We start from the raw sequence: 14,921 nt of genomic DNA on the forward strand, positions 1-14,921 counted from the left end.
GGTTCTGTACGTCCACATAAGACTGATTTGAATCTAAATTCCAACGATGTTCTGAAAGTGAAATCTCAAGTCTGAGACCGAAAGGGCAACAGTTTAAACAATTCTCCTTGATGTCTGCCTCATTCCGGACCAATGAAATCTGTCCCTTTTAGATCACATAGTGAGAAAGCAATAATCCATAAAGAAACAAATTTAAGCCAAAATATAGGCACATTCCCACTTCCCACTAAAACAAAACAGGAGATGTGTAGCCATGCCTTTAAGACAGAATTAAACGTAAATCTTGTTCCTGCTATTCTGAATCCAGCCTTTAAGCACACCTCAACTTTTCTAACTTCCTGTTAGTTGTTCTTACTTCCTGCTCTATACTTGTCCATTAGAGAACATGCCATTAGGGAAATGTTCTCATGCTCAACTGGGCTAAATCTGAGGCTAGGCCATATCTGCACTTAAAGACCCCACAAAACACCTTAACAAGTGCAGTTAGAGCATGACAAATTAATCGTTGTTCTCATGTGGGAAACTCAAGTTTGAGTCCGGCCCGTATTATGTTACAATCAGTCTTTGATTTGCCTTAATTTCCTGTCCAATCCAAATTTCCTATCCAATCCAAAATACATCTGAGAATAACCCCCCCTCCCCTCATTTTCCATGGGGCATCTGCATGCTCTCTACTGCTAGCATTACCCACTGATCTACTTTTTTGTGACCTTTGGCCCATAATAGCTAATGGAAAATGCAAGTTTTCTTTTTAAATGAAGCTATCAGTTTACAAAAGACTAGATAAAAAAAACAGACTACATGCCCCTTTGCACCGATAATATAGAAAACACAAAAGGTCACAGATTCGACCAGTTGTTAAAGACCCCATGAAATAAAAATTGGAGTTTTGTGGCTATTAGTGCATGTTGTTAGCTTTGAGGTCATCTATATGCTAGTTTGTCTCCAAACGTTGACTAAAACTTTTAGAATAAGTCTAGTTTAGGCCATCAAGATTATGATTATGGCTGCCGCTATTAAATAATCATTAAAGGTGTTGATAAAAACATACAATTTTGATGGTTTTGCTTTGTTTCTATTGCAGAAGTTGAGCTTTGTAACTAAATCTCCTAAATGCAGTGGCCAATATGAGGCATTTCAAGTTAATAACAATACTTTAAACAACTTTACAGCTCAAATCATACACAAGTTTTAACATAAGAATTAATATAAGTGCTTTTATAAAATTATAAGCTTTACATTTCTGACTTTTAAAATGGGCCCCATTCACTTCAAAAGGAGGGCAAATCAATAATTTATTGTGGTACTCAACATTATGCTACAGATGCTGTCGATTGGGCTAAACTTGTATTGAATCTGGAATATAACTTTAAATTATCATCTATAATAGTGCTGCACGACATATCAAATTTATCTAAATATTGCAAATGTACATATCGCAATATTCATATCGCAAGGGCTTGTGATAACGGCATAATTTTTGTAACACATTGAAAAGTAATGTTTATGGCGACACAGACAGCAGAGAACAGACCAGGTGCACGATTGTCATTTGGTGAGAGCATGCACCATGCCCTGCTCCGTTTGAATCTCAATCTATCAAAACAACATTTGCGCAATTGCGTTGGCTTGAAACTCAAACTTTACTTGTTAATGGACTTTACTTGGATGGGTTTTAATGAATGGATTGTCCCGTGAAATCATTCCTCTCAGTGCAGCCGTAGCGTCGACTGAGAACAGGAACAATAAACCAACGCGAATGACAATTTTCAAAATAAAAGTCCCACGTTGAATGAACCAATTATGAAATAAATATGCACATGAATTACAGCAGGGGTGCCCAATACGTCGATCGCGATCTACCAGTCGATCGCAAAGGCAATGCTGGTAGATAGCACAAAATTTAAATGTACTTTCGTAAAATTTTAATAAAAATAAAATTTAGATGCAAAATTTAGATGCTTTTAGTTTCTGTCTGACTTGCACTTGACGAGTAAACATTGACCAGGCAAGGTTTTATGTATTAAGTTGCCATGACAACTAGGTTTGCGCATACGTGCCTTCCAAGGACTTCTGAGAACAGAGCGCGAAATTGCGATGCTACTGCCCGGATTAGGCAAAACTGAATGGAATTCCGTGTTTTGGGTTTAGTTTTAAAACTGAATGATATCAACATTGAACAATTTATATATTTTTTTTATTAATTAGAAGATGAATTCCATGTAGGGATACATGCAGTAGTCCCAACAAGCATTTTCTTATTTTAAATGAAACTGTGTTTTTTTAGTTGGTAGATCTTATTGAGTTGGTCATTACAAAGTAGATCATCACACAAAAAAGTGTGGGCACCCCTGGTGTAAACATTAAATAATTCACAACACATTCCATTTTAGGATAACCCATAATATGGTGAAATTAACTTTATATTCATATACTTTTTAAACATAAAATACAAATATTTAAATATTATAATATTAAATATTATAAAACAAAATAAATTTATTTTTGTGATCACTGGGAAAGATGTCAAATGGTTTTATTTGGGCGGTAGGGGTTATGATGTTCAGTGCACTCTGATGACATCATCATAGGAATATTGTATTACATATCGAATTATCCAAAAACGTATTGCATTTTTCTTCTTTATCATGCAGCCCTAGTCTACAAGCCTATGAGCAATGACAACCCATCCTAATGAGTGAGTTTTAAATAGTAAAAAGATCACAATTAAAGATTATGCCGTTTAAACTAACATCTGCAACGTTCAGGCTCATAGATACTTTATGCAGCATCTCTACTGCAACAACCATCAGCCCTCCCAACGACAAGCAATCTGCTGCACTAGTAGATCTCCATACCCTCTGAACTCACTGCACTGGCCTTGATCTGCCTTACAGAGGAGGTATACATTAACAGACAGCGAGTTAAACATGTCCATATACAGCTATCACGTGTGTCTTTCCACACTGGAAGTCACATGTGTTTGGCCCCTGCCTTGACATGCTGTTTATTGCCACAACAACAAATAGTCTCCAATCCCACCTCTCCAAATAAGGATATTCCAATAACCTTAAAGGTCTTTCTGTGCTTACACAGTTCTTATTGAAACAGAAAGTTGGAGCGGGACATACCAAAGTTCTCATTTTTAATAGCCAATAATCCAGGCCTGGTTCTACTGGGGTGCTTGGACGTTACAGCACCCTCAGTTAATATTTTAGTGCATTATTGCATCTTAAATTTAACTAGAGGACCCCCGATTAATTCAGAAGCACCCAATTTCGGTCTGGATCAGGGCCTGCAATAAACTTTACATCAAAGCCATAATTAAAAGCCATGGTATTGGGACGAGAAGAGCATTTGATTGGGCAAAAATCTGCATACGCCCGTGAGTGCAAGATGAGACTTTGGCTTATTTTCCCAGAAGAGGAAGACTGTAAGTTTGAAATGTGTATATCTGCAAAAACTTTTTGTATTTATTTATTTTTGGTGGCATCAAAGCTCGTAGGCTAGGACTAAAATAAACTAAATTCAGGTTTTGATTTCATGGGGTCTTTAGGGACACCACATAACACATTATAAACAATTGAAGCAAACAAGTTTGACTTTCTACAGAGCTGGCTACATTTCAGAACATAGTCAAACAGTGTTAGCTAAACTAACAGACCGTGACATCAGTACATCTCCTCATGGGGTGATCATAGTAAAAAAAAAACATGGCATCACTAAATATAGATGTTCTTTATGTACCAATAGGTAGCATACATGCATCCTACACCCATTCAGAGCATGGGGGGGTTCTCATGCTGGTTAAGAAAAGCAGACCTTCAACGAGGTCACGTAGCAACATATGGCCACAGCTGTGACATATAACAAACAGGAACATAAGTTCTTCTTACAGACCAAACACGTGATGTGTGTGCATTTGTGTCTACATTTTTACAACCACATTTCTTGAATATGCAGTTCCAGAAACAACCAATCAACTGTGAAAACTATCAGTGACAAAAATGTCAGATTGGGCTGATTAAAGTTCTTCTCATTCTAGCTGGCCCTGGTTTTCAAGTTTGTTGTGTGGGTGATAGGCCTAATGATTGACAAACTTGCATTTCTAACAAGCATTAGTGATTTGATTAACTGACTAACATCTTAAAGAGTCGATAAGCAAACTAATGAATGAAAACTTTGCTTTCAATGAGCACAACAAGGCTCAAAGAGTAGCAGGATGGATGCTTCATTAACCTCGTGAGGAATTAGCTTGACAGAACAATAGTATACATTTAATATTGTATGGGTATAATGTCTTCAAATGCTGACCTTCTGAAATATGGCTATGTAACTGTAAAAAATTAGGTGAAGCTGCATTTTGCCACTATGACAAAGTTTTTTTTTTATATATATATATATACATACACAGTAGTGAGCAAAAGTCATATGCACATACACATTTTCTTAAGAAGAAGTATTTCTTAAGATGGTTATTTATATCTTCAGCTTTAGTGTGTCAGTAGGAAATATAAATGTTTGACTCCCAAACAATACTTTTGCAAATAGAATAGAAGAACAGGGAGTCCTGCAACAGATGTCATGGTCCACACAGATCCCACCACTGAATAATGAGTCAGTCTGGGATTACAAGAAGAGACAGAAGCAATTGAGACAGCCTAAACAGAAAGAAGAACGCTGGCAAATTCTCCAAGAATCTTGGAACATCCTATCTGTCGACAACCAAGAAAAACTGTGTCCAGGTGTACCCAGGAGAATTGGTGCTGTTTTGAATAGGGATGTACCAATCCGATACCTGAATTACTGGATACTGAAACTTTTAGACGGATCGGGTATCGGTCCGACGAGCCCGATCCAAATCCGATACTGTGTGTTAGTCATGTTTGTTACTGTCAAGCTCAGAAAATTACATAAAAGAACCATTAATACACAATTAATGTAGTTCATATGACTCATTCAAAGCTACTTGAAGACCTGTCATAGCTCTGCGAATGAAAAAAGGCTGTGTTTTATAAGTGCACGTGCAGCTCCAGCTGCTTATATACGAATACGCACTGCTGCTGTTTTACACAACTGCGCTATTTTGCACTAGATGCCTAGATATAGATATAGATATATATAGATATATATATAAGTGCGTGTGTGCGCATGTTATTTTAATAATATATTTTTTAAAGGAAAAAATTATTTTGAATAAGATTGCCACTCAAAAAAGTACAATAATTAAAGCATACCTGGAAAAATGCATATTCACTACATTACTTTATTTTTGTATTATTATTAATACATGACTTTTCAAGGCCTGGAAATCACTATTTTAAAATGCACTGATTTCACCAGATTTTCCATGGCTGTGGAAACCATAATTCACCAGACACAGCACCATGGTAGTGAATGATTACAATATTCATTTATCATGGTATTAACATGGTACTCCAAGGTACTTCAAAGAATACCATGGTAATAACATAGTTCATATCCAATCAACCATGCATAGGCGGAAATCGCGGGGGGGTCAGGACCCCCCTCCCCCCTATCTGAGGGTTGTCCCCCCCTAAAATATCATTAAAATATGTGTATTGTAAATAATATAATGATATATTCTTAAAATAATTGTTTAAGCAATAATATAATACAAATGCAAACGGGGCAACAACAAAAAAAACCTTCAAAAATTGCTCTTGAGAATTGTTATGTTTATTGTCCCCCCCAACATTTTGATGAAATATTCGCCCCTGCAACCATGGTACTTTTTTTTTTTTACAAGAATACAAGTTAATAAGTCTGAACACAAAAGGATCAACTTAAATTGCAAAAGCTGTTTCTTCTTTTACAATACAGTAAATTCGTACATTTTAGATCTCCCAAAAGTGAAACTAAATTCGTATAAAAAAAAAAAAAGAGCAGGTTGAAAGACCACACGAGAAAGAAGGTGTCCGCATCCAGGTCAGGCCAGTTTGATTAAAAAAATCGAATACAAAAAAGAAAAGTGTACTATCTTTCAAAGAGAAAGTTAATGGTTTTCCAGTCGCAAACCTGAAACATGCTTTTACAATGCAACCGGAACACATTCACGCGCTGCTTCAGTTCAAACTCAACACAAGAGCTTTAGTAGCTTATTTGCATGTTTAAACGACATATTTCCTTGCCTTCATTTGACAATATCTAGTCTAATGTGCTGCATTGAACCGCATTGCTTGTGTAACACAGGCACATGTATATGTTAAAGCTTATGCTAGATGTGGATTGTATGAAGATGCACGCGCGTGCAAAACATACATCGAGGATTGCAATGCAAATATGACAATGTGATAACATAAATACGTGCAAAAATCCCTTAGCTCTCTAAATAAATTGTATTGGTCGACAGTGACTAACGTTTCGTGCTTTTCTTTAGGCCAGATCACACCGCAATGCTGGCTGAGCGCAAAGCGTTTATGCAATAAATTATTGCTACATGTCATGCAATGGAAAAATCATGCACTAACCCATATGCTTACCTCTTTTCAATCATCAATGGTATCTGTTGGTTAGTTTTACATGGTCTCTGAAAACATGGGCCGGTAAATATCCGTGACTTTCCGTCAATCAACAACATTTATGATGTTCCATCCTCCTCCAAAGCGATATAAAATGCATGCTTTCATATCAATCACATAAACATGGTCTTTATAATAACGCAATTAAAAGCGAGCTGGATCGTGTTGTGGTTTAATAAACCCGCGTCGGTGAGAACATGCTGACAAGTATGTTGATGTGAAACTGACGTGTATCGCTGAATGATGGCTGTATGTGATTGTGGTGGAGGTGTGGGGCACAAGAGAGGTTCCAATTTAGTTCTTAAAGACACACACACACGCGCGCGGGTGCGCACGCGCGCGCACACACACACACACACTCTCTCTCTCTCTCTCTCTCTCTCTGTCTCTCTAACATACAGTTTTCAGTTTCAATTTTAAGGTGCTTTATTGGCATGACAGAAATGTTTACATTTGTATTGCCAAAGCGTTTACAGCTGCATACAAATAAAACAGTGCAAAACAAAGGCAGTACAAAACAATGTACTGTATATTATAAGAAGAAAAAAAAACTAAATATGCAATGTATTCTTGACAAATAAGGTAAAAAGGGATTATGTTAAATAATAAAAATTTACACAAAATTTAAATTTACACATAAAGGAAAAATAAATTATTACAAAAAAAACTAGAAAGAGACGAAGTATGTTGATATGCCGAGTATGTTGAATAGCATATTGTGCTGCTATTACACAGCAGTCCTTTGTTTGCCTAATAAGAAGGGCAGTCTTTTATTGTTTGTTAAACGGTCAAATGTGCTGTGAATTATTAATTTTGTGATAAAACATTTCCCACATCATCTACGAGTCATTTACCACCAGGTTCTCCTCAAACATGCGGTGCATGATGGGAGAGGGGCGGCACTCATCTGGCCGTGGCCCTTCTCAAAAAGCTCTTCACGCCAGGCCCTTGCGGGCCGAGTCCTGTGGCACTACGGTATCATTATTTTTAACGTTATTCTGACTTATGACACTTTTCCACTGCACGTTACGGTTCGACTCGCCTCAACTCTACTCGCTTTACTTTTCTGAGCTTGCATTTCCACTGCAGTTTAGTGCCACCTCAACCTGGGTGGGATTATAGGCTGATCATCATAGTTGCGCCGCCTCTACTGCCGTGACATCATCTTAAACATGACACAAACTAACCAAAACAATAACATGACTGCTAGCTGTTAGCTACTAGCTCATTGTGCTGCATAAAGCAGTTATAGCATGGTGATTTTACACAAGTATAACAGTTAAATTGGCCTGGTTGTTTTAGAAGCAAGCTTCCAGTATCTCGTCAACTAAATAAAGTGAAGCTTTCAAGCAGAGTTTAGAGTTAACGTAACAAAACATACCATCCTCCATTGTGGATCAACAGTCCAGGGCACTCTCCCTCCCATTGCACGCCGGTTTAGATAGCGTCCATTTGGTCAAACCACTTCCACTTTTCCTAAATAAAGCATGCAAAAAAATTTAAGTTAAGGTTTGTAATGTGTAAATATGGTCAGATGTACAGTAATTTGGTAAAAATCAAATTTTTATTCATTTGCTCAAGACAATGTGTGTTGTGAAGTCCAAAAGACTCAAATTAATGATACTACAAAATATTTTTCCCAGGTTGCTACTCACACAATTGCCTCTGTAATTATTTGGGTAAAATGTATCTCCATTTATAAAGATGGGTGTTACCAGTCCTTGATTCCAGATGCCAGGGAAGTAACCTACACTCAGAATCACGATGAATATTTTTAGAATGGCTGATTGGAATTTAGTGCTGGTATATTTTAGCATTTCATTCAATATCCCATCAGTTCCAGTTGCTTTACAGTTTTAATTTAGTCTTTAGTTCCTTCTGTCATGGTTTGTCGCAGAGACGGGAGACGATGGATCTACACATAGGCTTTTAATGAGATACAAAACAATGAGGAGAAATGCAAAGAACCAACCAAATAACAAATCAACTACAAACACAGGAAGATACTAGGAAACATGCAAGTCAAGACAAGTCAACCTTTATTTATAGAGCACATTTAAAGCACCCAAAGTGCTTTGCAGATCAAACAAACTAAATATATAAAAACAAACTGATTTAAAGTTAAATATAAAATATAATAACATTTAAAAAAAAAAAAGGTTTAATTAGCATCATGTATTAATCCACTTCAACCTATTCAATGATCTATTCAACAGCCACATAATAAAAATAAATTTTCAAAGAAGATTTAAAAATGGCTAGTGATGAAGCTGACCTCACATGGAAATGGAGACTATCTCTGTTCCAGAGATTAGGACCTATCACAGAAAAGGCACGGTCACCCTTAGATCTATAGCATCAACGAGGAACTTTCAATAGAAGTTGATCAGAAGACCTGAGCGCTCTGGTGGGGGAGTAAGGGTGTAGAAGTTCACTGATATATTTGGATGCAAGACCAGATAGTGCCTTGTAGACAAAAATTTCAACCCTGAATTTCACTGGAAGCCAGTGTAGAGATGCTAAATGATCCCATGCTCTGAAAGAGGGAAATGTGATCCCTCTTTCTTGACCCTGTTAAAAGACTAGCTGCAGTGTTTTGAACAAGCTGAAGCGATCATGATGTTTGGGGCAGACCAATGTACAATGAGTTGCAATAGTCTAACATTGATGAAATTAGTGAGTGGATCACAATTTCCTAGTCTTTATGGGAAAGAAAATGTTTTATTTTAGCGATAGACCTAAGGTTGAAAAAGCTACCCTTGACAACAGCACTGCAGAATGCAACTGTTCTGCTTATTGAAAAGTAATGACGAGTCAAAAATCACTCCAAGACTCCTCACTGATCTTGTACAGAGGACTTAATTGGGCAACCAGGCCAAGTAAGGAGGACATGGAGGAATCTAAAATCAGAACTTCGGTTTCGCTTTCATTTAATTGTAAGAAATTGCTTGCCAGCCAATGCCTTATCTTTGAAGCAATTTAAGGCATTCTCAGATGAACAATTCTGGTCTACAATCACTGGGAAATAAAATTGGCAATCATCAGCATAACAGTGATAAGATATGCTGTACTTATTAAAAATAGAGCTAAGAGGAAGCATCCGTCCATCCATCCATCGTCAACCGCTTATCCTGTGTACAGGGTCGCGGGGGGCCGGAGCCCATCCCAGCCAACATTGGGCGAAAGGCGGGGGACACCCCGGACAGGTCGCCAGTCCATCGCAGGGCTAAGAGGAAGCATATACAGCAAAAATAAAAGGGTCCTAAGATTGACCCTTGAGGGACACCAGAATGTAATTGAGCCGAAGTAGAAGAGAAATTACCTAAATTCACAGAGAACGTCCTTTCTTTTAAATAGGAGGAAAACCACTGGAGGGTCATCCCCTGGATACCAACCATACATTCTAGATGATTGAGGAGAATATTATGGTTGATTGTGTCAAAAACGGCACTGAGATCTAATAAAACTAAGACGAGAGTAAAATATCATTAGTGGCCTTCAACAATGCAGATTCGGTGCTGTGCAAGTGTCTGAAACCAGACTGAAATGTATCTAAAATGTTAAATGTATTTAGATAGGAGTAGAGCTGTGAATAAACAACAATCTACAAAATCTTGGAAATGAAAGGCAGCTTGGAGATTGGTCTGTAATTGTTGTGTATTGCCAGATCCAAAAAAGTTTTTTTAACAAAGGATGTAGAATTGCATGTTTAAAACTACTTGGAACAACTCCACTTGCTAATGAGCTGTTAAATCACACTGGAACTAATAGTCATGAAAACTTCTTTAAGAAGGCGTAGAGAAACAATATCCAGCTTGTAACTGGAACACTTCATTTTGGAGACTACATCTGCTAACTGTTCTGATGTAACTGTTAGAAAGTGAGTCAGGGAGCTGGACGGGGAAGGTATTTGTGGTTTGATCAAATTGTGAAGGTAAAAGCACACCTTTAATCTGCTCAATTTTGTGAGTAAAGAATTGTAAAAATGTTTCACAGTTCTCTTGTTTGGCATCCAGAAAATTGTTTTTAGTTGGGTTCAAAATTGAATCAATTGTTTTGAATAAAACTTTTGGTCGATTTGCGTTATCAGAGATTAATGTAGAGAAAAACTTTACAGCTCTCTGATAGTTTGTTAAACACTCCTTTAAAATATCATAAGAGACCTGAAGCTTTTTACTTTGCCATTTGTGCTCAGCTTTTCTGCACTCTTATCTGAGAACGCTGGTAACGTCATATAGCCAAGGCTGTGAAACACCTTTAATTCTCCTTGGCTTGAGCAGAGCGACGTTATCAAATGCAAAATTACCAGATTTATTAAAAGCTTCAACCATTGATTCAGTGTCAAGTCCAGCTAAGACATCATCTGTTAAATGCGTAGATACAATTCTGAAAAAAGATTAGCAGTAGATGAGTGAATGGTCTTGGAGTGGCGTAAGAGCTGAGATAAAGTTGGGAGTGGACAAGTAGATACAGACTCAAACATTATTGAACAATGGTCAGAAATGCCAATACCTAAGACCTCTAAGTTGGACACAGAAAGACCATATGATAACACCAGGTCTAATGTATGACCTATATTGAGAGTAGGACCAGTGACATGTCGTACAACATTTAATGACTCAGTGAGGGAGATAAATTCATTTACCAGCAGTTTTGATGGACAGCATAAATGAATATTAAAATCCCCAAGAATCAAAAGTCTGTCACCGCATTTCACCAATACAGAGAGAAAGTGCAAAAATTGTTGGATGAAGTCCTTATTAAATTTGGGAGGTCTGTACAGAAGTGCACAGAAGGCATGACCCAAGTTGTCAATCTTTAACAATTGGACCTCAAAACTGGAATATATGTCCATAGGCAGCATTCTGCATTTAAAAGAGATTTTAAAAACTGTGTCAATGCTACATCCTTGTCCAGAATTCCATGTTGAATTTAAAAAGTCACAGCCTGGCAGTGTTAGATCCCCCAGGGCCATTTGTTCGCCAGGATTCAGCCAAGTCTCAGTGATTAAAAAAGTCCAATGATCGTGATATAAAAGGTCATTCAGAATAAAAGACTTGTTCAATATGAACTTGCATTAATGAGGGCCATCTTAGTAGTGGTGAAATCTGCGTTTTGTTGTGAAATAAAAGATGTGCGTTTAAGCTAACTGAGATTATCAAAATTGACACCCCACTTCAAATCACTTTCACCAGTCAGAGGGCGATGGCATGTAGACCAGATGGCCGGTATGTGGTGGTTGTCAGGGGAATCAGCAGGTAATCTGCAGGGATGTTGGCATTACCCTCGATGGACATACCGAGGGCGACACGCAATTCCAAGAGCAGTGCAATTGTATACAATAATTGTATACTCCATCTGACAGGCGGTCTGAGGAATTCAAATGCCGTAAATCCAGAGATGAGTAGAATAAAACCATATCAGAAGAAAGAAGATTGCATGGACTTGCAAACAAACAGGGAGCTCTTCACTGAAACTGGCAAGTGCAAACAGTAAAACTCCAGTAGGCCAAGATGGGCAACAGAAGGCAGAACTTCCTCAATGCATCCACCAACACGACACAAAATCAAAGTCCACGCGCTCCAGCCCCACTGGACGTCAACGATGGACCAGGAATCAAGCAGCCTATTTAAGACTGCACGTAGCAGTCCTGGGGAAGACCATCGGTGAGTGCAGCAGTGATTCATTTCTTTGAAGTAATCCAGTCTGATGTGAGGTGTAGCGTAGATTTCAAACAAACATATAGTCACTAGTCCAGAAGATAAAACTCGATTTCAAAAGGTCACTAAAACCAAAATTTAAAACAATGAATAGGTGGACTATCAGGTGGCCAGGGAGGTGTCTGCAGATGATCCGAAGGCCAGGGAGGTGACCACAGGGCAAGGACTGGGTCAGGGGCCCTGGGGGGTGGCCGCAGGACAGGGTCAGGAGACCTGGGAGGTGATTTCATCACTGGAGGTGGAGACTTAGAGGACAGAGCCATGGAAGAAAGAGGCTAGAGGGGCAGAGCCATGGAAGGCAGAGCCGTGAGAGGTTTGAGGGGTGGAGCCATGGAAGGTGTCTCATTTTGAGGGGTGTTGAGGTGGTCTCTCTGCCCCATGCTATGTCTTTCAGTGTTTTTGCAAACATGTTTACTTTGTCCTTTTTTATGTGTACATGGTCATAGCTCTGTTTGTGATGATGGGGTGATGAGCCAGGTGCACATTGGGCAGGAGAGCACATCCTCTGGAGATATCAGCGTTGACTCTTTGTATGGTATCTGGGGGAAAGTCTCTGCGGGGTAGGAGATGATGATCTTTGCGCTGGGGCAGATCTCTGTAGCCTTTTCTTCTACTCTGCAGACCAGCTGCCCAACAATCTTCTGCTCAGTTTTCACGTTGTTGGTGCCTGTGTGTGTGATGATATGTGAGGGTGTGCCAAAGCTGGGGTAAGAGAGCACTCTGAAGGTGTCACCTGTTTTTAGGCACCAGAGTCTTGAGTGTTTTATGGCCCAGAAACAGCCTTTCTCCACACTGAAACGTACCATTGGAGTCTATGAGGATGGCAATTTCAGCCTCTGTGTTTTGTGGCTCTGGTCTCCCTGCTGGGGTATGAGATGTGGCTGCTTATGTCTTTTGATGTTCCTCACCTGCTCTGGGGAAGGATGATGTTTCTTCTGGTGTGATCATTTCCTCTGTACTGGCATGAGGGGAGGAGTCAGTTTGTTTGTGTTTTGATGTCTCCGAAATGGAGGTTTGCTCCCTCCATTTCCACCATTTCTTGTAGTGTTCAAATTTTGTGAGGGTAGCATCATTTCCCTGCACCATTACAGTCTCATTTTAATAACAAATGAACTGCCAGGTGCCTGTTCTTTGGGTAATTTTCTGAATCCTCATATATGCACAGTTGTCTGCCTTTACTAATTCCATGTTTTGTAAAATGTTCAAAAGGTGTGCAGAATGCTGTGAGCCAGACAGTTGGGAATTCTGTGTAGAAAAGCAAGTTGGTGGTGATGATTTTACCCTTGCTGTGTCTTTAAACAGGGCCTCAGAGTTTTCTTTCTGGATGTTAAGTTTGTGTTATTGTCTGCTCCTCTCAGACTGGATGGCAAAGGTGTGAGCACCAGCCCCCACTACTGCTGTTGCCATAGTGCTACAGTTCACAATCTTTGGTGTGATCATTTCCTCTGTACTGGCATGAGGGGAGGAGTCAATTTGTTTGTGTTTTGATGTCTCAGAAATGGAGGTTTGCTCCCTCCATTTCCACCATTTCTTTGAGTGTTCAAATTTTGTCAGGGTAGCATAATTTCCCTGCACCATTACAGTCCCATTTTAATAACAAATGAACTGTCAGGTGCAATTGTCAGGTAGAGCAATAGCTCAACCAGCCAATCAGAAGGTGTGAAGGCCCACTATCCTCTGCTATTGTTAATTTGAATTAGTGTGTAGCCTGTAGTTTTTGACCAAACTTTATTTGTTTGTAAAGTTTTTAAAAATTCCTTTTTAATTCAATTCACTCCTCCAACTTGTTTTAATTAAGATATTTATGTGTGGATTACTTAACTCTATCAAAGAGCAAGTTGAAATCCTCTGTTGGTTTGCTTTAGATTTCTTCTGTCCTTCTGGGCTTCCACTGTTATTTTTTCTCAGTTGTTATTTGTTTAATTGTCCTTTTACTCAAATAATTTTCCAAATAAATTAATTCTTCTCATTATTCCAATGAAGTTTGAATGGAGTTCCTTATTCTCCAGATTTGGTTGCTTTTCCCCTCTTAGTGGTCCTTTGGTAGGGAGGGTCCTCTCCAACTTTTTCACAAATTTGTCTTATTTTCCAAAGTATTTAGTAAAAAAGACTAAATATGCAATGTATACTTGACAAATATGGTACAAAAGGATAATGTTAAATAATACAAAAAAAATGTTATTAAAAAAATCTCTCTCTCTACAGTTTTATTTACAAGTAAAAATCTGTACATTTTGTAGCCTAAGGGGCCATTCAGACAGATGCTAAAAAAGAATGCAAGTTACAGCAAAACGAATGTAACAGAAGCGTTTTTAAAGTTAAAGGGATAGTTAAAAGGACACCACAGATGTGTATGACTTTCTTTCTTCGGAGGAACACAAATTAAGATTTTTAGAAAAATATTTCAGCTCTAGGTCTTCTCAACGCTAGTGAACGGGTGCCAAAAGTTTTACCATAATTTCTAATTTCTCATTCAGTTTTCGGTGTGCAATTGTTTGAATTGTTACCAGTAAAAAGGCAGTTGCGGAGCTTTGTAATTCAATTATAGTGCTCTGCTATTGTATTCTTACTAGTAACAATGTCATTACAGATCTCCATTATTATAATTTTGACTAGTAAAATACCATTGTAGAGCTCTGCAGTTGCATTCTTACTAGTA

The 14,921-nt window shown here is 38.3% G+C and overlaps 1 protein-coding gene across 2 annotated transcripts in view; it reads right to left on the reverse strand.

Annotated features, from left to right (window-relative positions):
* The window catches only part of LOC127635112 (TLC domain-containing protein 4-B-like), a 28,376-nt gene extending 21,612 nt beyond the window's left edge, over positions 1-6,764 (reverse strand). For both annotated transcript variants that reach the window (XM_052114904.1, XM_052114902.1), the window contains exon 1: positions 6,504-6,764. The gene's annotated coding sequence lies outside the window, so the exon portion shown is untranslated. The remainder of the gene's footprint in view (positions 1-6,503) is intronic.
* Positions 6,765-14,921: the final 8,157 nt, after the last annotated feature.

This window comes from Xyrauchen texanus, chromosome 42 (assembly GCF_025860055.1).
Source record: "Xyrauchen texanus isolate HMW12.3.18 chromosome 42, RBS_HiC_50CHRs, whole genome shotgun sequence".
NCBI lineage: Eukaryota > Metazoa > Chordata > Actinopteri > Cypriniformes > Catostomidae > Xyrauchen > Xyrauchen texanus.